Source organism: Rhinatrema bivittatum, chromosome 15, assembly GCF_901001135.1.
Source record: "Rhinatrema bivittatum chromosome 15, aRhiBiv1.1, whole genome shotgun sequence".
Lineage (NCBI taxonomy): Eukaryota > Metazoa > Chordata > Amphibia > Gymnophiona > Rhinatrematidae > Rhinatrema > Rhinatrema bivittatum.
Genome location: NC_042629.1, coordinates 21,607,736 through 21,633,270, shown reverse-complemented (window position 1 = coordinate 21,633,270; position 25,535 = coordinate 21,607,736). Strand labels below are relative to the sequence as shown.

Below are 25,535 nucleotides of genomic sequence, written 5' to 3'. Positions count from 1 at the left end.
GGTCAGGAGGTAGGACTTTGTATTATTATGACTGGGAAAGCAGACTGATTAAATCAGGAAATGTGGCTTTTGAGGCTCCAGGAGGTGAGTTATAAATTTTGAGGCAGCTTGTTGGGAATATATAAATGTCTATGGAGTGTTTAAAAAGGGCAAATTCCCCAACAAACTGACCACATTCAGTTGCAAGAAGCAGCTTTCAGAAGTAGGGCAGTGGTAACATGGGTTATGTAGGGAAACATAACAGTTGCAACAACCCAACTTCCCATCTGCTTAAAGCTCCGTTGTGAGCAAAGACAGCAAATGGATGCGAACAGGTAGGAGTTTCCCTATAGTCCGAGGAAACCAGTGAGAGGTGTCTGGCTTGTGCTTTGGGATTTGGATGTCATGTTCAAAGATACTGTACTGATGTGTGTGTGTGTATGTGTATATATATATATTTTTTTTTTTATTGCCGTTATGGATTATTAAGGACAAGTATAAGAGGCTGGGGAATTTCAGGTGGAACTGTTTGGCAAGGAGCTACTGGTTTTTTGGTAGTTGGAGCCCATGTCATGTTAGAGCATTCAGTTGTGCATATATGCGCACACTTTGTAGCTTACAGTGTACTAGCTTTCTCCCTCTTGAGTGAAGAAATGTTGAATGTTATATTTATGCACTGTTATACTGAGGAGATTATAAGTGGTTTGGAATCATGACTCATCTTCCTCATGCTAGCGACCTCTTTATAGGCAGGAGCTATTGTTCATACCTGCAAACATTTAGATATGTAGAGAGATTTGCAAGTCCTTATGTTTTACATGAATGTTTGTTTATAGGGACTATGTGACTATGCAGAGTTACTGTAGTTTGTGATCATACCTTAGACCAGCTGTTGTGGTCTGGGACATGCTGGCTGTTTTTGCCTGCTTAAGGCTGCAGTCTTGGTCAGAGTCCTTTGCTAATGAATTATATGATAGATCCGAGGCCATCGAAGCAGCCTCCCTGTGTCCAGGACACAATAGAATAACCTTAGCAAGGGTTTTAAGTGATGTGCTGCTGTTCTGCTAATCCAGGATCTGAGGCGGGGAACCTATCACAGATTTTACATGGTGGGTGGCTGAGAGTCAGGATACCTATTTTGGCAGCTGTTCTGAAGGCTGGACCTTAGCAAGGAGAAAGTAATGGAATTTAGTTAGGGAGATTGAGCCTCCTTTGCTTTCTTTTGGTCATAGGCAACACTCCCACTCCCCCTTATTTATATGCATGAAAATGCCTACAACCAGACTGTCCAAGGGATATGTTAATATCCATTAGGGAAGGACTGGAGTTGAGAAGTTGCACATGGCTAAAAAGTTGAGCATCTCTGGCTTTCCTCCACATGACGTTTTTAGCCGGCCACATTAAAAGCAGGGGATTCATATCTAGTTATTTTGTTTTATTTTCTCTTTGCCCCTCACCTGTCCCTTCAGTTGGCTTTCTTTGCCAGTCAGTGACGTAGGGGAGAAGCTTTTTCAGAGACTGGTACTCCTTGACAGCTGCTCTTCTGCCTATAGGGGTCACTGCAGTGGTGGGAGCTGGATGCCTGCCTGTCCTCTGCTCTTGAGCGTGACACTTCTGCGGTATAAGCAAAACCCAAAGGATGACAAACACGAACTTGGCTCTCTTGTACCACACAGGGCTATGGCTAAGTAATGTGACCACAACCCTTTATTTGATTTTTAAATGTTTTTCATGTATTATCCTGGAACCATAAAAACTCTGTTCACTTGATACTGGTTCAATTCATGTTGTAATTGCATGTGTTGCATGATCTAGTAAAGTATTTGTAACACTTTGGATGAAGACCTATGATCATGGTAGCATAGTAACATAGTAGGTGATGGCAGAAAATGACCAAATGCCCCACCCAATTTACCCACATTTACATCAGAGTATTGTACCAGGGTAATCTGATGCCAGAAGGAATTTGAGCTTCTGTATCGCAGTCTTGCATTTCGTTTTTCTGTATTTACTTTTTAATACAATGATTTTTAATAGAAGACAGGCAGGGACCTGATTCATGTGTCGGGAAACTACATGTCTGGGAGCACCTGCAGCTTCTTACATGGTGTAGAGGAAAGCCTAGTGTCTGTCTGTGATACTTTTTTCATTGCATGAATCAGGTTTTCAGGGGCTGGACCAAAATCTTGCTCAAGCTCCATGTGTAGCTGTTTTTACCTGTGGTGCTTCCCTTTCACTCTTGTATCATTCCTGAGGTACGGTACTTTTGCTTTTCCAATATAACATGAATCTGTACAGTATGCTGCATCACAGTATACCCTACAGTTATTCCGAATGATGATCATTATAAGCTTGACTTGAACTCAGTACTATAGACATAGAACAGGCTGCGATGGTTGCTTAAAAAAAAAAATCTCTCTCTATATTTATTAGAATTCCTACGTTCTGCTTTTATGACACATGCTTATTGCAATTCACAGGTCCATGCCTAGCAGTACCCGAAGTAGACACATAAAATTGATAAATATTGCACAACACAAATGTAATTGTTAGCAAGTGTTAAAGAAAAAAAATCCTGTTGTGTAGCTGAGAGAAATACAATTAAAGTGCTCACTGGAAGTGACAGAGTGAATCGGAGGAGCTTGGTGTTACGAAATGTAATTAATGTACCAGGCTGTTTGGAGATATATGAAACAAATGCAATTAACCAGTATGCTGGAACGACAGGAGGAAGACATAATTTATTCCTTGCTTTTCCTGGGGAACCCAGCTAGAACTTGTGCTCTTGATTTAACACTCTAGAAAAGATGGAGGAAAAGGGGGGGAGGGGATTTAAAAAGAAAGTGGATCACCTCACCTACTCCCTCATTTGGGTCAATCAATGTAGCACTGTAGGAAAAACTATGTGTATATTATTTTTTTTCTAAATGGCTATCTATGCTTCCCTTGATTGGATAGCGTAAATATGGAGTGACGGACCACACTACCCTTTCATCTTTTATGTGGTCTTGTGCTGACGGTATGTATCAACAGCACACCCTATAATGGGAAGGCATTTAAATGGTGGCATTGTTGAGTGCAGAACTGAGAGATTTTGGGGTACATTCAAATTAAAACCTTGGTGCAGATACAGTGTGGCACTGCTCTGCTTTGAAACAATGCAGGTGATCGAATGGCAGAGACAGAATTGTACGATTAATTGAAATGGCAGCAGAAAAGGGCTTTATTTAAAAAGTCCACCTGGCCGTCTTTCTGTTCTCTAAACACACAAAATACACCAATAAGAGATTAAAATACAACGGTACCTGTTGATCTGCACGTATATGTCGCAGACATTTTAGGTTTTTTCTCGTTCCTTCAATAGGAAACTTTGTGTTCAAGATGTTGTACTGCTTATCACATTTTCTTGGCATGGTTGTTAAACTTAGGATACATTTGCGGCTGATTGTTTGAGATATAACCACGCTCAGGTTGTAGCCATAATTTTGTTCAGTGACACGACCAATTAACGCACAGCCATTGCGTGCTGCAGTGTGTAAAAGGGTAATTTACTTAGATGGGCCTTTCCACTGCCAGAAAACTGCCAAAAGTTCAGGAAGATCTCCAGATATATTTGTGTGCCTATGGGTTTTTGGAGGCCTTTGCGGTGTGCTTGCAGAATGATTGTGGGACTCGCAAGCCTTGTTCATGGAAACTGCATCATGTTCTGTAAAATGCAGGCACCCAATAGACCAGCTCAAGCCACGCAGGATTGGACATGGGGCAATGTACTTTTTTTTTTTTTTACCCCAGTGTACTTGAAATTGGCCTGGAGTGCCAGGTTAGAACTATCAATTCCCCCCTGGTTTTGCAACTTTCAACAGGAAGCTTAAACTGTAGTTACAACTTTCCTACATGCACAGATTATTGTGCTCAATGTGTGGTTTGGACTTTGCGTTTGGTGTGCAGATGAAACAGCCTTATCGGGATCTCTTCTTCCCCAATTTGGCTACCCCTTTTTTAGGCTAGTGTGAGTGTTGATGGCACCCGAAAGGTCACAGTGCGGATTACTGAAGGTGGTCTGGGGGGGGGGGGGGGGGGGAGCAAACATCTTTATGGCCTATTATAGGTATTTTGTAAAGCTATGCCTCACATTTTACAGGTCACAGCAAGTTGTTATGGGTCTTTCTGGATTATGGAGCTTGGAATCTAATAGTATATTGAACTGTTTGATTTTGTGTGAGTACAGTAGAGCAGTGGGGTGATGTTATCAACCATTATGATGGCAGCTTCACTCCCAGTTGGTGCCTCAGTTGGTATAATTTTAGCTTTGCAATAAAAGATCTGGATGTATGGTTCAGCCAGTAAAAATTTCTTAGCCATTTTATTGTTCAATTTATTGCATTTAAAGTAATACCCTGCTTAAAAATAGCATTTTCTGCAAGGTTTTGGGTCTGTCTCCATATATAACCCGCTGGAGTTATGACCATTGTGTCCCTGCTGAATGAGTGTGAAGGAAAAATATTTTCATTTCATCTCAATAGGTTTTGTGGTGCTTTTTTACTGCTTCATATCTGTCGTGTTTCCCTTCCTACCTTCTGCTTGAAACAAAATGCTGTCAAGGGTCGTCATCCCGATTTCACCTTCCTGCCCACCAACCCAATCTTATATAAAATACCAGTATCCCAGAATATCCCCAAAACTCTCCACACCGAGTGGGCAGCAGAACTCTTCCCCCCCCCCCCCCCCCCCGCCCTTATTTGCTACTGACTTAGCATCCAGCGTTGCTTTGCTAACATGACATGACATTGCACTGCACCACGCTAGCTCTGCTTGCTATTTTTGGTTTAGCCAGCGTTGCGTTGTCGGAGCAGAGCTGCAGAAAAAGCTGGTGGCAGGTATGGGGACGTCCTGCTGGCTCAATGTGAGGAAGTTTTGGGGGAGCAGGGAGTGGGGGGCACCTGACCAGATCCACTTTGTTTTACACAGATTGGATGGGAGTGGGACCTGCAGACCTGAAGCCATTTTTTTAAGTGGTGGGGGGAGGGGAAATTAAACAACATAATTACATTTCAGATGCAAACTACACAATGATTGGTGATATTTTCATGTTCTGGGAAAACAAAAACATACCCCTAATGTGCTCCCCAAACTCTCCTCTTGAGGAAAGGTTTTATACTGAAACCCATATTGTTTCTATCCAATAGGCAACATTATTATTTAGTTTTGTTTTCTGTGCAAATCTGCATCTGACCTCAGGGTTATGTCTGTAACAGAGTATAACTCAGTTTTATGAGCATTCACTCCTTTGGTGAGCAGTAAACTGAAGTGATTGGTATTTTCTAATTGTCTTTGAGAAATGGCTCCTGTTGGCTGAAGTTCAGAAGAATAGTTTTTATGGAGCCATTTGGCTTTTCCAAAGTCTGTTGTTTGCTCCTCTGAGCTCCTCATTTAAATATTAATACCATGTCTATTTCTGCTCTTACTGCTAGGTAACAATACCTTCTGCAAATAATCTTTCTTTTATTGCTAACCTGTTCTGTTCATTTAGTATCGGGTGGATCTGCAGTAACGTCTCCCATTGACACAGAGATGGAGACATTTTTTTTTTAAGTTGCAGGTTGTAAATACAACTCTTTATTTGGTTCTGCTCACTGGGGAGGTCTTGTTTCTTTGTTTACCATTGAAGCTCACCTGTTACTGCATCTTTGCAGGCGAGGCATTCACTGTCGCATGAGAATTCCCTTTACATCAGGTGCTGCTAACGCAGTAAACAGAGAGCGCCCGAGGGACCTATAATCTGACCTGACAATCCTTAATCAAGTGCATCTGTACACTATGAAGCTAACTTCTAATTCTGGCCTTGAAATATACCCATGCAATACTGAAATATTCTACTCAAATGTTTTGCACCAATATAGCAATGCTAAAATTAAGTTATAATTCTTGGTAGCCACAAGATGTAGCTGTTCTTATTGCATGCAATTCTGCTTCAGACACCCATGCTGAATGGTTACTCTACATAAACAACTACTTTACAGAACATTTTGGGGAATTTTTTAATGTTCAGGGCAGCTTGCAATGCAACGGCCATTGACATTCTTGCTGTTAGATTCCTGTACTATACTGACCACCATCATTCAAAGTTTACTGATGCTTTCCGTGTAAGACTTTTGTGCAGTTCTCTTGCTTTAAATTAGGCTCATGGGGCTAGCCCCGCTGCTGTTCTAGCTTTACTTCCTTCTTTTCTTTCAGCAGGCACATTACTGTATATCACGGCTATGCCATCTTTGGGCTTAGGAATACGTAAGGGTCCTTTCCTGTCAGCCTGGTGACCACAAAAGAGATGTCCGTAGCTCTAGGGCTACTACCGCAAGAATGTACCAAAAAAGCGCTGAGATCCTCAAATGATATACCCCAACAGTGGCTAAGTGAAGATAGAACTGATACAAAGTTAATAGTGTTTTATGTATTGTATTATTTACTGGATGTATTTTTTTTTGTATATACCTGCAATAATTTCCATTAATAAAAATGAATATTAATATAAAAAAGAAACTTCCAAACAAATGAAATTTGATTATGATGCTGTCCAACAAAGGAAAACTCCTCTAGTCTTCATGCTAATCATGTAGGGATGGATTTTCATTATACTACTGAATGGCAACTTAGTTGGCTCCATTATAGCTGGCTAAGCTACAAGCATATTTTCAGCCAACGGGCTAGCCTGCTAGGTTGCATGCTGAAATCTAGCAGGCTATAATGGAGCCATCTTGATTTAAGATGGCTACCCCCGCATACAAGGACAGTCACAGGACTAAGTCCACACCCCCTTAGCCAACCATGCCTCCTGGAATACCAATTTTTGAGTACCTACATATAACCCCTTAGTAAAACTATGTGGCTATATATAGCCTCTAAGTGGCTTTAAGTCAGGATGGGTAATTCTAGTCCTTGAGGGCCACTAACCAGTCAGGTTTTCATGCTATCCCTAATGAATATGCATGAAAGAGGTATGTATGCACACTTTATTGATTGTATGCATATATGTCTCATGCATAATCATTAGAGATATCCCGGTTGGCAGGCATCGAGGACCAGAATTGCCCTGTTTTAAATTTTCAAAACTGTGGATCTAGCCACTCAACTCCATAGTTAGATGGCTAGCTTGCTTTGAAAATCTGCTTCTTACTGATAGATATTTGCTCCTCTTTTTTCTCCCCCCCCCCCACTTCATACACATACTAACCAGACAGCACCTAATCCTTAAGAAGCAGGAAAACTAGGGTTCAAATTCTACTTCTCTTGCTGACTCTTGTGGATGTGGTCAAGCCACTTTTTCTTCATTGCCTCAGGTACCCACTTAAATTGTTAGTTCTTTGGGAAGGCACTTATTGTGCCTGAATAATTAGCACCATTATATAGAACTGTATATGTGCAGTAGCACTATAAAAGTAAGTATTTTAGGGAATTATTTCTAATTTATTGTCAATAAATACTCCAGGTATCGACTTGTAATTAATGATAAGGGTAGGGTCCAACATTAAGTCATATACTTGGGTTATGCATATAATGCATGGGGCAAAAACCCTGCAGTGAAGAGCAGAAGTAACATTCCTGCAAAGTCAAGGGATAGGCAAAAATACAGAACAGGACAGCAAATAAAGATGTCAAGGCCCAATTCTTCTTGGTAACTGCAACACTGTGGACCTTTCTCAGTCTCCAGCTTTCTCCTCCACTAAAGATCCCCTCTGTACTTGTACCATGCTTTCTTAAATTTGTTCTCTCCGCTTCCATAGGGACATTCCATGCATCTGCCAATTTTTCTGTGATGAAATATTTCCACACATAACTCCCCTTGCCCCAGTCTTTTATCAAGAGCTCTTTTCCCATTCCAAAATGCTTTTCTCTCACTGCTTTGAGGTATTTGAATGTTGTATCCTACCTCTTCTCCCTAGGCTGTGAGGTCTCACCAAGTTATAAAGTATTTTCTTGACACACAATTGTAAATGTTCTGTTAGGGAGGAAAGGGTTTTTCACATCCTTGAAATTCAGATGCCACCATGAGGTCTTGAAAGCCCCTGTGCATCGTCTTTGGATGCAATAAATAGGAATGTGGGTGAGAAAAACATTTGTTGAAATTCATTTTGTTTTTAATTCATTTGTCTTTTTTCCATCCTTAGCATACATTCAAAAATGAAAAACAAAACAAAAATTTGTTCTGTCATTTTGGATTGGAAATGACACAACACAACAAATGTCATTGTTTTCTTTTCATTTTCAAACAGCAGCACATCTCTAGCAATGAAGGGTATCATAACCTGCAAATAATTTAGCTTTAATCCCGATCAAGCCATGTACAAGAACTCTGCCCAAAATATGTGTATTATTTATATGAATTTCTCTATCTGTCATACTTCTGTTAGTATCAGTGCCCTTAAGAAAATGTTCAGTAAGTACTAAACAGTAGCTTCTTGATTTGGTTTTCTTTGACAAGCAATCGATTTGGGATCAAATGCAGTAGAACATGTGCCTAGCTTTGTATGCCTAAACATTCTTCTGTTTTTCCCTCCCAGCAGACGACATGCCTTTTTCCCTAAGTGATAGCAGTTGCTAGGAGAAGTGCAATGGTTTCGCCTCCCCTTATTCAGCACTAAAGGCGAAGAGGGTATTGAGGTAGAGAGAGGGGGCAAAGCACAGTGTGACCATGAATCACAAGCTGACGAATATGTCCACTTTGTTCTCACTTTTTCTCAAAATACTTTTTGTGTTTTGCCTACAGTCCTTGCTTTCAACTGTCCTCCGTGAGCCCCTAGTAGAAAGATTGTGCTGCTAAGATTCCTCTTAGCGAAACAAAACCAGGGGTTGAGAGTTATTCATGGGGGCCACGTTGGTGACAATGCACAGTTCAGTGAATAGCATCAGTCAGCAGGCTTTAAAACCTGGTGATTAATACCGTCTGTTTTTTTTAATAGGGATAAAGGGCAAACAGAAAGGGTCTTCCTACTGGTTCTGCCAATTTGCAACACAGATCTGCCTGTATTCTTCCACGCTACATACAAAGAGGTTATTAAGGCACTCATCGCCGGCTTGAATTTTACATGCACGTTTGATAACGTTCCCAAACCCTGTTCACCAAAATTAAAGTGTCAGTAAATAACTATTGTTTTTTTTCTCAATATTGATATATCCATATCCAGCGCAAAGATCAGTTTATTTCACAGGCAAGCTTTGGGTTGGAAATCCAAGCTGTAAAAACATAGGATTTGTTTCATATATCAGTACCAACTTGAAATGTGTATGTAAATTATGGAGTGCCTGATGCTTGTGTATTTGTGTCTTGTGATGATAAACCAATTTCAGAACCCTCTGAAGGATTTTGTCTTGGCCTTAAGGGGAAGGTCACGATGGCGGGTATCTGTGAATTTCCCATGAGTACATATATGTAGGGGAGTTGATGAGGCATGCAGAGCACTTTATGTTCCTGTTGAATGGCTTAGGGACTATGTGCCCAGCTTAACGAGATTTCCATAGCTGCAAAACAAGAAAAGATCTTTCAAAGAGCAGGCCTTTAGCAAAGATGAGTAAAGTGCAAGTATTTTTATTGTTAAACTTTTGAAGGATTGCTTCTCTGTTTGCATTCTATTATTACTGAATCCCACTACTCTTTTGTTTCAAATTATATCATTTTTAATTTCCCCAATGGATATGCTTAAGAAATATATAACTGAGGTCTTGAAAATGCCTACAGAAATTACGCCTACCTTTGCTAAAGTTTATATGACTAAGGGCCTTATTTTCCAATATCGCATTTGTAACGCATTAGGGGGCGTTACCAATGCAAATGAGGCTTCTTTCGTGCAGTGGGGAAACATTGCGTGCGGCGATGTTTTCGCCATTCGCGAAAACATTAGCGCCGCACGCGATGTTTTCCCACTGCACAATGATTCTTTCAGTCTTTTGAGAGAGAGAGAGAGAGAGAGAGAGAGAGAGAGAGAGAGAGAGAGAGAGAGCGAGAGCCTTACTATAGTGCCTATGCCCTACATAGGTATTTTAACCCCTATAGGAGGGCCACCTACTAACTCGGGGTGGGGATTAGGTATGAGCGTCGGGGGTTGGGGGCCACTTTCGCATTCCACATGAGACCTACGGACAGAACAGTGGTCTCTAGTGCAGATTTGCTGGCTGTCGGAGTGAGGACGCTCACTCCAAGAAGTGGTTTGGGCAACATTCTCTCTACCTAGCTTGATGGACACTCTACCTGGGCAACAACATGCTAGGTGGAGAGAATGTTGGCCAAATCTCCGCTTGGAGTGAGCGTCCTCACTCCGACGGCCAGCAAATCTGCACTAGAGACCACTGTTCAGTCCGTAGGTCTCATGTGGAATGCGAAAGTGGCCCCAACCCCCGACGCTCATACCTAATCCCCACCCCGAGTTAGTAGGTGGCCCTCCTATAGGGTGTTTTAAAATAATATGTAGGGCAATAGGCACTATAGTTAAGGCAGGATCCTCTTATTCTCGCTATCTCTCTCTCTCTCTCTCTCTATCTCCCTCTACTCTTCTCTCCTCTCTCTCTCTACTCTCTCTATCTCTCTCTCTCTCGTATCTCTCTCTCTCTCTCTCTCTCTCTCTCTCTCTCTCTCTCTCTCTCTCTCTCTCGTAATCCTTTTCAGGCCCGTAACGCAGTCCATAATGCGAGGTTGGAGTTGTAGTTATTAGCCGCGATAGCAGCCGCTCTAACACTGCGGCTGTTTCGCCGCACACGATACACAGGTTCCTGCTTTACATATGCTCCGCCCCCTGAATACCAAATGACTAATTTGCATTCGCAAGCGGTAAAGTGCTTGGAAAATGAGGCCCTAAGTCTTTAAATTCAAATTCACCTGATCATATTTCTGAACCAGATTTGGATCTAACTCAATTTTGGAATCCTCTACAGATGTTATGATTTCTCAACATGGGACTCTTTTTTTTTTTTTTTGTCTTGTATTTTTTCTTATGATAGAGATTTGATCTTAAGATCCTTTTTTCGTCATAGTCTCTTTTTTTTTTTTTTTTTTGAACAACAGGTGTGGATTTTTTCAGATATTACACGTTCCACTCAAGAACATAGGAAAAAGTTTCTTCCCTGATTTATTGTAACTTTCTCAATTCCTATATCTGATTCACGATATTTAAAGTTCAAGGTTCTTTTTGAGAACATTGTTTTACGTTATGTTATGTTTTACACACTTTGTGAATTGTAAACCGGGTTGATGTGATGCCTGTCATGAAACTCGGTATAACAAAAACAATAAATAAATAAATAAATAAATAAATAATGTGTGCTGAGGTTTTGGCTTTGGGTGCTAAATTTATTCTTCGATTCCCTTGTGAATGTGTCATTACTCATCATGATGTTAAGCGTGTATATTTTGATCCTGTGCATTTACGTTCATATCTGGATGCTCGTCCTATGGCTAATTATGTTTGAATTTTGACTATCGGCATTTGTATTTAATGGTACCATGTGCTGCCTCTCATTGGTATGCATCCATTGTACCTGAAGACTGGAGGGTGGCCAATAGGGATGTGAATCGTTTATCTGACGATTGAAAATATCGTTTGATAATTTCAATATCGTCAGATATCGGGGGGTCCCCGATAGCGATAGGAAACCCCAAGATTAATTTAGTGGGTTTTCTTATCGTTATTGGGGGGGGGGGGGGGCGGGAAGAAAGGACACAACCTAAAATCACAGCCTGACCCTTTAAAATGAGTTTGTTAGTATTCCCCCACCCTCCGGACCCCCCCAAAAAATTTTTAAATACCTGGTGGTCCAGCGGGGGTCCCGGGAGCATTCTCCCGCGCTCGGGCTGTCGGCTGCCACTAATCAAAATGGCACCGATGGCCCTTTGCTCTTACCATGTGACAGGGGCTATCGGTGCCATTGGTCGGCCCCTGTCACATGGTAGGTTCACTGGATGGCCCGTGCCATTTTTAAAGATGGTGCCGGCCATCCATTGCTCCTACCATGTGACGGGGACTGGCCAATGGCAAGGATTTATTTATTTATTTATTTATTTATTTAGATTTTTTCTATACCGGCATTCGTGAAAATGTCACATCAAGCCGGTTTACAATAAACAAAGGATACCCTGTCACATGCAAAGGGCCATCGGCACCATTTTGTTTACTGGCAGCCGATGGCCCGAGTGCGGGAGAATGCTCCCGGGACCCCCGCTGGACCACCAGATATTTAAAAATTTGGGGGGGGGGGGTACGGAGGGTGGGGGGATACTAACAAACTCATTTTAAAGAGTTGGCTGTATTTTTTGGTTATCAGCTTGGGTGCAACCGATTTAAAAAAACAAAAAACAAAAACCTGATCGGACTGCAGGATAAAATTTTCACGATGTGAATCGGAACCGGAATCAGAACCGATACCGGTTCCGATTCACATCTCTAGTGGCCAATGTAACCCCGATATTTAAAAAGGGCTCCAGGGTGATCCGGGAAACTATAGACCAGTGAGCCTGACTTCAGTGCCGGGAAAAATAGTGGAAACTATTCTAAAGATCAAAATCACAGAGCATATAGAAAGTCATAGTTTAATGGAACACAGTGAACATGGATTTACCAAAGGGAAATCTTCCCTAACAAATCTGCTTCATTTTTTTGAAGGGGTTAATAAACATGTGGATAAAGGTGAGCTGGTAGATGTACTATATCTGAATTTTCAGAATGCTTTTGACAAAGTCCCTCATGAGAGGCTTCTAAGAAAACTAAAAAGTCATGGGATAGGAGGTGATGTCCTTTCGTGGTTTACAAACTGGCTAAAAGACAGGAAACAGAGAGTAGGATTAAATGGTCAATTTTCTCAGTGGAAAAGTGGAGTGCCTCAGGGATCTGTACTTAGATCGATGCTTTTCAATATATTTATAAATGATCTGGAAAGGAATACGATGAGTGAAGTTATCAAATTTGCAGATAATACAAAATTATTCAAAGTAGTTAAATCACAAGCGGATTGTGATACATTACAGAAGGACCTTGCAAGCCTGGAAGATTGGGCATCCGAATGGCAGATGAAATTTAGTGGACGAGTACAAGGTGTTGCATATAGGGAAAAATAACCCTTGCTGTAGTTACATGATGTTAGGTTCCATATTAGGAGCTACCACCCAGGAAAAATATCTAGGCATCATAGTGGATAATACTTTGAAATCATCATCTCAGTGTGCTGCAGCAGTCAAAAAAGCAAACAGGAATCATTAGGAAGGGCATGGTTAATAAAACAGAGAATGTCATAATGCTCCATGGTGAGACCGCACCTTGAATACTGTGTACAATTCTGGTCGCCGCATCTCAAAAAAGATATAGTTTCGATGGAGAAGGTACAGAGAAGGGCATCCAAAATGATAAAGGGGAAGGAACAGCTCCCCTATGAGGAAAGGCTGAAGAGGTTAGGGCTGTTCAGCTTGGAGAAGTGACGTCTGAGGGGGGATATGATAGAGGTCTTTAAGATCATGGGATGTCTTGAACGAGTTGATGTGAATCGGTTATTACACTTTCGGATAATAGAAGGACTAGGGGCATTCCATGAAGTTAGCAAGTAGCACATTTAAGACTAATTGGAGAAGAAAATTCTTTTCACTCAACGCACAATTTAAGCTCTGGAATTTGATGCCAGAGGATGTGATTAGTGCAGTTAGTGTAGCTGGGTTCAAAAAGGTTTGGATAGGTACTTGGAGGAGAAGTCCATTAACTGCTATTTATCAAGTTTACTTAGGGAATAGCCGCTGCTATTAATTGCATCTCTAGCATGGGATCGTCTTGGTGTTTGGGTACTTGCCAGGTTCTTGTGGCCTGGTTTGACCTCTGTTAGAAACAGGATGATGGACCCTTGGTCTGACCCAGCATAGCAATTTCTTATGCTCTGTCATACTAATTAGTATCTTCTTTTCTTTCTGCTTGCTCCTTTTTTTTCTTTCCATCTTGGTATCTTTTCCTATTTCCTTAATATTACATGAGGTGTATTGTATTTCTTATTTTTTTTCTTCATTATTGCTTATTGTCTCTCATGTTTTTTACTACGTTTGTATACTTGTCAATTTTTTGGAAATTTCAATAAATATAAAGTTAAAAAATTATACCATTTTCATGATTGGAAAGTAAAAAGTTTAAAAGTGGCCATCTTTTCTAACAAAGATATACATGTATATTCATTATCGCTATCTTGAAAACCAGGCCTGATTATGGCACAGGAGGACAAGAATTGGATACCCATGCTATATGAAGTTGCAGCTTTTATATGTTACAGTATGGGGTTACAGTATGTGCAGATTTCATGTAGGGTACTCACATGATTCAGCGTGACACCAAACTTGAAATGGAAGAGATTCTTTTAAATACTAGAGTAGAAAGCGCAATCCCTAGTTACTTATTTTATTTTGTGAATTTATGACTCACGAATCCTAAATATTTAGGTCCAGTGGTTTACAAAATAAATTAAAAATATATATTCTGACCTAAAACACAAAATGGCATGCACAAGAATCAAATCAACAGAACACAACTAAAGCAAATCAACATAGTAATATTATAAAACAAGTAATACAGGAAAAAATGCAGGAAGTTGGGAGCCTTTAACACAGAGCCCAATATTCAAAATGTACTCAGCCAACTAACTGGTGCCACCGAATATCGGTCTATAGTCAGCAGGTTCCACTTAGCCACCTAAGGCCTAGGTTCTTCATTCTGCTATAAATATTGCAAGAATATTGCCTATGATAAAAAAAAAAAAAAAAAAAAAAAAAGGACATGGATAGGTTAATTTTCCTGGTAACGCATTGCATAGGTATTATACCATCCGCATTTTGGGTTGCTGGAGAGTGCGAGAGAGAGAGCACCTCTGTAGAGCTCACCGAAAAGTTAACTATTTATATCACTATAAGAGGGGGCACTAGTAACTCCGGGTGAGTTGGGTTTTGGGGGGCAGTTTTACAGGCACAGTCATTTGTACGAATAACACAGTTACCATTAATGAAGATTTAATATGATTTGGAGGGATGAAAGGTAAAATAAGACCAGATTTTTATACACTTTACCTACCTTGATTGCATCTTGGTAGATTGAGCATCAAGCTACGTAGAGAGTAGAGTAAAATTCTACTTTTCTAAGTTTCTTAGCCAGCTAAGTTTTTAGTTGGACAAGTCAGGGGCGGGGAATAGGCAGATCGGGGGCAGTTGAATAGGCTAACTAAATATTCAGAATTAGCCGCCTTATTTTATCTGGCCAACTGGTTGGGCCAAAGGGCTGTTCTAAAGTTAGCCAGTTATGCATAATTGGCTTTTAAGATTGCTGGGTATATGCAATGGCACAGCTGAACCGCTGAATATACAGCACTAGTTAGCTGGTTATGTATATCCCAGCTAATTAGCAGAGCCATGTGGTGAGTCAATATGGACCTCAAAGCTTTGACCTTTATTCAAAGCAGACAACTTTCCAGGGGCCTCTTTCAAGTTGCATTAAGCATATCTCACTCTACCATTGCACGACAATGGACCTTTTTATGGAATGACATGTTCTGATCCTCTACTAGGCAGTCAAATGGGGCTCCTCATGGACACTTCATTGGACAGGGTTAGAATATAACATTTTTGTTGATTATAAAAGTGGAGGATAAGGAAAAGGAACAAGGACAAAGCGATAAGATCACCTGTTAAGTCCACAAGAAGAGCATTTCCTTTACCTTCATGGCTGAGTATTTGGGATGGAATCCAATAGATTGAAAGTTGAAATCTCAAAGTACAACTTGAAAGATAGATGCATTCTAGTACTATGCAGTTGTGTTATAAAGGTAGAACCCTGGAAATGCATTAAAAAATGTTTCTAAGTTTTTTGGTCAGGAAAATAGCATGGCCTCCACTTCTCCCTGCATAGCCTGTTATTTTTTTTCTTCTTTAGTTAAAGCAGCAAAAATGATTAAGATAGAGGTGTGAGATACAAATCTATGAATCAGATATAGTAAAGGTTTTTTTCCCATTTTGTGTTTATAGGGAAAACAATGCTTACTGCATCTGGCCCTTTGTCTGACTTTATTACAGGAATTCTCATTGGAGTTACATTACAAACAGTGCAAGGTAATATTAGTTCATTTCCTGTATGTGTTCATTTTTAAGATACAAGCACAGCTTTATTAAAATTATCAGAAAGGTGTTTAAAGGTTACATAATGGGTAAAAAAAAATAAATTCTGTACTTTTCATTGTGCTCTCTTGTCTGAACACTAGTGAATCAGGTTAAAAGGTTATTTTCAGTTGCAATAACTTTAATTGGTATATGAACTCTGAAGTGAACATTGTGGAAAGATATTGGCTACTGTAGATTTGGAAATGATGAGTATAAAACTGAAGGCATTATCCTTTGTGGCAAAATGTCTCATGATGACCGTGAAATATTTAGGGACCTTCATTTTTATTTTATTTTCTGTGGGATCCTCCTCAGTGTTTTTCATAGCAAGGCAAACAGCAAAAATCAGTTGAAAAAAATGACTCTCTTTTTTTAATGATTTTTTTCCTTGATTACAATAAACCCATGATAAATTCTAGGGGAAAATAAAACTGGAAAGGGAAGTCCCTAGAAATATTCTAGTTCTCAAACTTGTTCCTTAAGAATCTACAGCAACTCTGGTTTTAAGATACAACATAGAAATGATGGCAGAAAAGGACCAAAATGGCCCATTCAGTCTGCCTAGCATGCGTTCTATGGTAGTATCTGCTGCTCCATGCAGTTATCTCCAAGCCTTATGATAACCCATAAAAATGTACTTCTAGCAACATTTTTATTGGGTGATGAGCCTTTTTGAAAAGTCAGTCTTCTTCGTGTGCTTTGCTTATGGACTTGGCCATAGAAGCAGTCCTGTGTTATTTTCCCTTAAGTCTGCACATTTGTTCCAGACCATAAAAGACCGGGCCCTTGTCGGTTGCTCTCTGAATCCACTTCCCCTTTTTCCCCTGCCATTGAAACGGAGAACAATGATGGAGTTGTAGCAACAGTATCAAGGCTTACTGGCTAAGGGTAGTAACCTCCATGCCAGCAAGTTACCCCCATGCACTCTTTTCCTCATTTTCATCTTTTAGCCTTTAGGGGATCCACAGTGTTTATCCCATGCCCCTTTGAATTCTTTCACTGTTTTGCTCTTCACTTCCTTCTGTGAAAGGGCATGCCAGGCATCCATCACCTTTTCCGTGAAGAAATATTTTCTGATGTTGGTTTTAAGACATTCTCCCTGGAGTTTCATTTCGTGACCCCTAGTTCTACTGATTTCTTTCCATGGGAAGTATATGCATGCATTTGGTGCAAGAATTGGTTTGCATAGTTTGATTACCCTGAAACATAGAAACGTAGGATACGATGGCAGAGGAGGACTGTAAGGCCCATCTAATCTGCCCAACTTCCTTCATTTTGCAGTGGCATACACCACAGTTGATCTCTGGCTTTGCCTTCACTTCTTCACAATTAATGATCCTCTGCACCTTTCTCATTCCTTCTTGAATTATATTGTTTATTTTTTCCTTTATTACCTTTACTGCAAGGCTGTCCCATGCATCCTACACCCTTTCTGTGAAAATCAGATCTGTCTGGGGATCACATTTGGAAATCACTGCTCTAACAGGACCCCCCCCCCCCAAGTTCTGCTTGTACATGTTTCAACAGCACAAAGTTCATCACTTATTCTTTTATTGGCTTGGCTACAGGCCATGCACATCATTATCCTCAACTGGTCACTTCTAAGTAAACAGGTTAGACTTGTATTAAATCATGATGGTGAACTCCAATCCTCGAGGGCCACAAACAGGCCAGGTTTTCAGGATATCCACAATGCATATGCATGACATAGATTTGCAAACAATGGAGGCAGTGCATGCAAATCTTTCTCGTGCATATTCATTGTAGATATCCTAAAAACCTGGCCTGTTTGTGACTCTCGAGGACTGGAGTTCACCATCACTGTATTAAATCATTGCTTTAATCTATGCCAGGATATCATAATGCTTACCTATGTTAAATACAGGCACAACCTTTAGCTCTCTACAGCAGCTTGTTTTTTGTGCAGGTAGAATTTTGCTGGAAAAAGGATGCATGTAGAGTTGAAAATGCACATACTTTTCCTCTTCTGACTTAAACATTCCCCTGGGAATGCATCCTCTTAATGAGGGTAAAAGTGCATAGCATTGTTTCACAACCTGTGCACTTCTAGTTGTGTTGAGGGAGGGCAGTTTTCAGACAGATGATTTATGTCTTTAAAGTGTCATTTTCCCATGAAATATCTAGCCACACAAAAAAGCAGGTGTAAATGTCCACAGATATTTTATACTCACAGCAAGTTTCAAAGGAAAAATACGCATGCACTTTCTCTTTGAAAGTTGATGCAAAGTCTGTTCAGCTTGGAGAAGAGACGGCTGAGTAGGGATATGATAGAGGTCTTTAAGATCATGAGAGGTCTTGAACGAGTAGATGTGAATCGGTTATTTACACTTGCGAATAATAGAAGGACTAGGGGGCATTCCATGAAGTTAGCAAGTAGCACATTTAAGACTAATCGGAGAAAATTATTTTTCACTCAACGCACAATAAAGCTCTGGAATTTGTTGCCAGAGGAGGTGGTTAGTGCAGTTAGTGTAGCTGGGTTCAAAAAAGGTTTGGATAAGTTCTTGGAGGAGAAGTCCATTAATGGCTATTAATCAAGTTTACTTAGGGAATAGCCACTGCTATTAATTGCATCAGTAGCATGGGATCTTCTTAGTGTTTGGGTAATTGCCAGGTTCTTGTGGCCTGGTTTGGCCTCTGTTGGAAACAGGATGCTGGGCTTGATGGACCCTTGGTCTGACCCAGCATGGCATGTTCTTATGTTCTTATGTACACGCAGACTTTGTGCCAATGAAAATTGCATCCTGAATGTTCATGTAGAGCAAACATAGAAAACCATAACTTTATATTGTGAGTTCCATATTCAGCCACACTGCTGAATATGTCCGGCTGTCTTAAAGTTAGCTGGCAAAGTTTATCTGGATAACTTTAGAGCCAACCAGCCCATGCAGCCTGCACAGTTATCCCACACTGCCATTATATATCCAGCTGCCAACCATAGGGCATGACTATTAGTAAGACCCACCACATCTCATCATCAACTTTTGATGTCTTCCTGTTTGTTTTTTTAAATCTTGGGCAGATAAGCATAGAAGATCCCCCTCCCTCCTCCTGACTAATTCAAATCCTTCCTGGTATGCCTTTTCTCCTCCCATTAGCCAGATAAATACCGCTGACCAAATATTGAAACCACACATTTATGTGCACTTATATAGTCCATATCTGTAGTTTTTTTTCAAGAATAATTTTTTGTGCCTCATTAATATCATCATAATTGGTCTGCCTGTTTACTGGTCATTTCAGTAAATGTGACTGAAGTAGCTTCTAAGAATTCAGAGTTTTTATCCTTATTTTTCCTTTCATTTTCTTGCTTTTCAGTCCATTAATCATGTTAAAAATGATAGTTTTGTTTATTATTTCAAAAATCTGTGTTGTGGCAGTTAAATTCTGCATCCTCAAATGGGAGAACTGTAAAGACCGTTAGGCCAATGCAATATCCACATGGGAAAAAACCAGGTGCTCATGACTGAGTGCCCGCTTTCCTAACGCGCACCCATCCACCTCTCCCGGGTGTGCGATGCAGTAGGCTAATGAGCTACTGCGTTAAAAAGGAGGTGCTAGGGGAAATTGTACATCCCTATTGCCTCCTCGGCATCAGGCGCCCAGAAGTGGCTGTGCAGGGGTTAGGAAAACAGGTGCTCAAGTTTATGACCATCCGTTTTCTAACCTGACCACCATCAAGACATTTTAACATTTTTTTTCCATGTTGCTGCTTTCTGTGCTTCTTCCGACTTAATATTGCCACAATATTAAGTCGGAGATTCCATAGAAAAACAGTATTTTCTGCTTTTCTGTTAAACCTTTGGGGCTCCTCAATGCCAGCATCTTGTGTCCGGTTATTTTTTACATGGTATTTATATGTGATGAGCGCTATTAGCTATGTGCTGGTTTGGACACATGTTTTGGTTGCGCTGATCCCCTTATTTAATCACAGGGTATGGATGCGCATCCAAAACATGCATCCAACCATGGATTAACCTGTGCGCTAGCCTAAGCGCATGGTACTGCATCAGCCTGCTTGTGTAGAGTTACTTTTGAAAGGTGTTTTTGCTTTGTTACTAGTTTTATAACCTTCTCAAATTGATGGTTACAATAGGGTTAGATGAAAAGAGTTCTCCCATTGTGTGTTTACAGATTGGTTACCAAATATAGCATTAACACCTCCCTTCCAGCTGCATGCTCTCCTCAAGGGAAGGCACAGATAATATTTCATATCTGGGCCATGGGAACTTTGTCATCTACCTCCTTTGAAGATATGATATGGGTAATTAAAACAAAAGTACAATGTAATGATCCTGTAATCTACCTCTTAGCAACAGAAGCAGGAACAAGTAATTTGAGAAGGCTTATTCTTATTTTCTTAGTGCACGCTTACAAATGATATGAAGTAATTGGTCTTTGATGAAGATCTGGGCAAAATCAAAATGAATCTTAAATTTAAAAACACATTTTCAGGAAGAAAGCAGGTTTCATGCAGTATGCATGCATGCAATTGACTTTATGTAATGTAGTAAAAATACAACCTTTATTTTGGACATTAATCAATTCTATTCTAATGTTTAACATCATTGGAAATGGTGGAAAAATACTTTTAAAACACTGAAAGAAGAAAGAAGAATAAATAAAGTAGTGGTAAAGGGGTTGGACCCTGTGGATCCTGAAATAAAATAGAAGTCAGTGGAACTCTTGGAGGGTAGAAGGATTGTAATCCTATTATTTTTATTATTTTTTTTTCAATACTTGAGTAGGAGTATTCTACACAATTTGGAACCTAAAAATATATTTTCTGTAAAATAACTAAATGTGAGAAGATAACTAAATGTGGCTTGAAAGAGATATATAGAAGAAAGGTAGATAAAGATGCATAAATATGGGAACTATGTATATTTGAGATTAAGGTGTGACAAGAAGCTGCTTATGGCATCCTTGATTGCTACTATATAGCCTAAAACAACCTACAGACCTAATGGTGATGGAATCCTCAAGGGAAAGGGCATTATTGGATCTGATATTTTTGGGTTGAGAAACCATTGCTAATATCCAGGTAATTGCCCACCTGAACACCAAAGATCATTGGGCATTATGGTTAGATATAATGGCCGAGGCAGAGAGGGGTTGCACAAAGCTCTACTTTTTAAGTCCTAGATTTAAAAAAAAAAAAAAAAATACTGGCATTGTTAAAATGGAGAAATATTTTAAGGAAGCCTGGCAGAGTGGGAAACAGGTGAAGCAAAACAACAGTGGGCTAAAACTGAAGGATTTATAGTAATGACAAATTATTTTTAGGGGGGAAGTAAGTAAATAAAAGGAATGGGGAAACTGGTACGACTTTCTAAAGAGGTAGCTGAAAAAAATAAGGTAAAAAAGATTAACACTGAGAAAAACAGAAAAGGATCTGAGAAGAAGAATGCAGGGAAGACTATCTAGTAAAGCTGAGCTGGCCTGGTGTCAGTGCTACACATTGTTTTTCAGTAGATCCCCTGTTTAATCCCAGAGTCAGATCTTCTGCATCCTAGGCGAGCTGGAGCTGGGTATTCTGTACAACAGTGGCTACTAATGTCTGGGTTTAGAGTCCATGATTGCAGGGTTATGGAAGGAGCCTAGTGCATGAACCCTGGCCCCAGACCATCATTGTGATGACCATAGCAGATATGTTGGGAGCAGGGGGCTTGGATATAAAGTAGGGAGAAAACAAAAATCCCTGGGTAGCTTCAGATAAAGGCTTATGGCGCTAGAGCCTATCCCTAGTTTTGACTGAACTAGAGGTACAAAGGAGTTGGAGGAAACTACGAGGTCTTAAAAAATCAATATTGAGTAAAGCTGAAAGAGATAAAATTCAGTAAAAGCACGAGTGGTAGAAAAGATAGCTAAAACAAAATGATGACTTTTTCAGGTATGCCAGTGAAAAAAGGAAAGACAGATGTGGAATTATAAGATTAGCAGGCAACAAGGAACAATGGGGTAAATTTTAGAAGCTACGCGCGGGGGTCCATGTGCGCACGCTACCCAGCGCGCACATGGACCCCCGATTTTATAACATGCGTGCGCAGGTGCATGCACGTGATAAAATCGGGGGTTGGTGCGCCCAAGTGGGTGCACTCTAGTGCATCTTGCAAGCGCTGACGCCCGTGGCCTTCACCCGTTCCCTTCCAGGCTGCTCCAAATTAGAAGCGGCCTGTGAGTGAACTTCCCTTCCCCCTACTGTATCCTTCCTACCCTTCCCCATACCTTCCCACTCCCTAGCACCCCCCCACCCCACCTTTATAAAAATATTTTTTAAATTTACTCATTAGTGTTCTATATCACATTTGTATTTGTTGGTATACACTTTTTGGAACACTTTATTCTGTTTTGATTGCCAGTGCATTTGTATTTTTCACTTTAAGGTTGATTTTTTTTGGCAAATATGACTGATGTTACGCGTGCTGTCCGCGGCAGACCCGCGGCATGGCCCCCTCACCTTTCTACGGTGACTCCAGCTCCTGGTTCCTCCTCGCTGGCAGCGGTGGGCTGTCAGCTCTGTCCTCTGGCCTCCCCTGGTGCCTCCGGCCCTGCTGCAGTCCCCAGCGTTCCCGGACCAGCTACCATGTCCATTGCTTCTCGTCAGGCCTCTCTGCGTGGCCCGCAGACAGACGCTGCTACTCGGCACCGCACCCCTCCCTAGGCACACGCGCATCACTGATGTTTAAGTAGGGGCTGTGGCGGGACCCTAGCCATGGCCCCAGATGATGTCAGCGGAGCTTCAGTATTTAAGCGCAGGCTCCGCTCCCTAGCTTTGCCTTTGCAACAGGTCTCCTCGCTGGTTGAGTACCCGTTGCCTCCTAGAGATTCGTCTCACTCCTGCGTCCCTATTCCTCATTTGTTTCTGGTTCCTGTCTCCTTGTTCCTGTCCTGCTTCACACCTCCAATTGCCTACCCAGACTTTGACTCTGCTTCACCTGACAATGCCACTGACTCTCTTGAAGCCCGGATCTCTGCTTCGCCCAACCACTCCATTGACTCTCTCCAAGCCCGGACCTCTGCTTCGCCTGACCATGCTATTGCCTATCTCCAGACCCAGACCTCTGCTTCGCCTGACTACGCTATTGCCTATCTCCAGACCCAGACCTCTGCTCGCCTGACTATGCTATTGCCTATCTCCAGACTCAGACCTCTGCGTCACCTGACTATGCTATTGCCTATCTCCAGACCCAGACTCCTGCTTCGTTTGACTACGCTTGACTTTCTCTGTGATCAGACCTTAGCTTTGCTTGCCACTGCCTCCGGATTGCCGCCAGCCCTGACTCAAGCCTGTTCCTCGACACCTCTTCAGCCTACTTCCTGGACTTGGTCTATTCAGGCTTCAGCCTGCTCTTGCTCGGGTGCCCCCCGACTGCCTTCGTTCCTTTGGTGCCCGAGTCTCTGGGACACTACATTGTCCAGTGTAAGACTGTACCATTTCTCACCTGCTGTCTCTGGGCTGAACCCAATCTCTACATCTACATAAAGAGGCCCACCTAAGTCTAGCAGGCCCCAGCACCCAAAGGCTCAACCGGCGGGGAACGAGGGCTGGTATTGGTGAAGCTCCAGTTGGCCTCTGCCCATCAGCCCACTCTGCCTTCCAACAGTGGGGACCCATAGGTCCCTACCTACGGGTTGCATCAACCTAACCTCGGCCCAAGGGTCCACCTCCGACGCAACACTGATTCACATGATTTAGATATGCTCAGATACTCTGACCAAGCAGCTGCTACGGTCTTATTTGGGATTAGGTTATTTGACTCTGAAAGTCTGGCTGGCATTTCTGTCAAGGACTGGTTTTTAGTCACTAAAAATAAGAAGAAGCTTATCCAAATGGAGCTACATTCAGCTTCCCTTAATGAATATTATAGAGCTAAACATATCCCTAGGGGTTTACGTATTTATAAAAAGCCATTTCTTTATGCCTATGATGAGCAGTTTATAGCCAGGCGGAATGCCATTTTAAATAAGTGCTCGCATGATCTGATTCTGCTCATCATACAGACTGCTAATGCCTCTGCTAATGAAATTAAAATTACTATTGATAAACAGATAGAAGAGCTCAAAAGTACATCTCCTGCTGATTCTTTTTCAGTACAACTTACTGAATATAAAGAAAGTGTTATGATTCTGCTTGCAGCTGGGCCACCAGCAGTCTCTCACCTCTTCTCCATCTTTGTCCGCGCCTGGAGGCCACCAATGTAATCTCCGCACAACTGGAGCCGCTGTCTTGTACCCTTGCGGCCAGGAGGCCGCCTGTGTTTTCCTTGCTGTGCGGCGGCAGGGAGCCACCGCCATGCTTTCATGCGGCCTGGAGGCCGCCGATGTCAGCGCAGTCCTCCATGGCTTGGTGCCATTCCCCCAGCCTCCTTTCTGCAGCTCGGAATCTGCCGCTAATGCTGGGGCTGGTCCTGCGGCCTAGTGCTGTTCCTGCTCCTCTTCATGGCGTGGTCGCCGCTCTCCAGGGTCCTGCTAGAAGGGCGAGGCCACGCCTCTCTCTCCGCTTCTTAAAGGGCCCATGGTGGGAGTAGTCCCGCGGTCCCTCCTGATAATGTCACCATGGTCAGCCGTATAAATAGGGTCATTTGTCAGTTCTTCCTTGTCTTTGCAAGAAGCCAGTCCGCTCCTGGACTTCTCGTCATCTCAGCTTCTCCTAGGCACCCTATACTTCGTGGGAATTCCTTGTCTTCTTCTTTGGTTCCATGTCCTGGTCTCTCATTGGATCCTGTGTCTCCATCTTGTCGGTTCCTAATGTCATTGCCTTGATGTTCCAGATGTCCTGTTCCTCCTGATGTCTAGTTGTTCCATCTCTTAGTGCCTCCTTGATGCTCTTGATTGAGTGTCCTGGAGGTCCGAGGTCATGATGTTCCAGATGTCCTGTTCTACAGATGTCCTGATGCCCAGATATTATGTTTCTCAGTGCCTCCTTGATGCTCTTGATTGAGTGTCTTGGGGGTTTGAAGTCCTGATGTTCCAGATGTCCCCTGATGTCCTTGTATCCAGATGTCCTTTTCCTTGGCAGCGCAAGCCTCTGGTTTTAATGTTCCAAGTTCTGAGTCTTGAATCCTGAGTCTTGTATCCTGTTCCCGGTCTTCAGAGTACCTTGTGCCTGCTATTGTCCTTGACCTAGATCCTGAGTCCTTGTCTGAGTATCTGAAGTCCACTCCTGACTTTCCTGAGTCCACGTCTGAGCGTCCTGCATCCGAGTTCCAAGCATCTTCGGCTTGTCTGAAGTTCCAAGTGTCCTCGTCACGTCTGTTCCAAGTTCCAGTACTATCGCCTGTCCTTGACCTCTATCCATCCTGTTGCATCTGCCGTTCCCAAGCGGCAGGTCTGAAAGGGCTATCGAGTGGCCGGAGGGCTACCCCAGAGACCAGCATTG

General features: G+C 41.8%; 1 protein-coding gene across 13 annotated transcripts in view; it reads left to right on the top strand.

Annotated features, from left to right (window-relative positions):
- Positions 1-25,535, top strand: part of ROBO2 (roundabout guidance receptor 2) — a 1,949,228-nt gene that overhangs the window by 1,114,694 nt on the left and 808,999 nt on the right. The window lies entirely within an intron of this gene.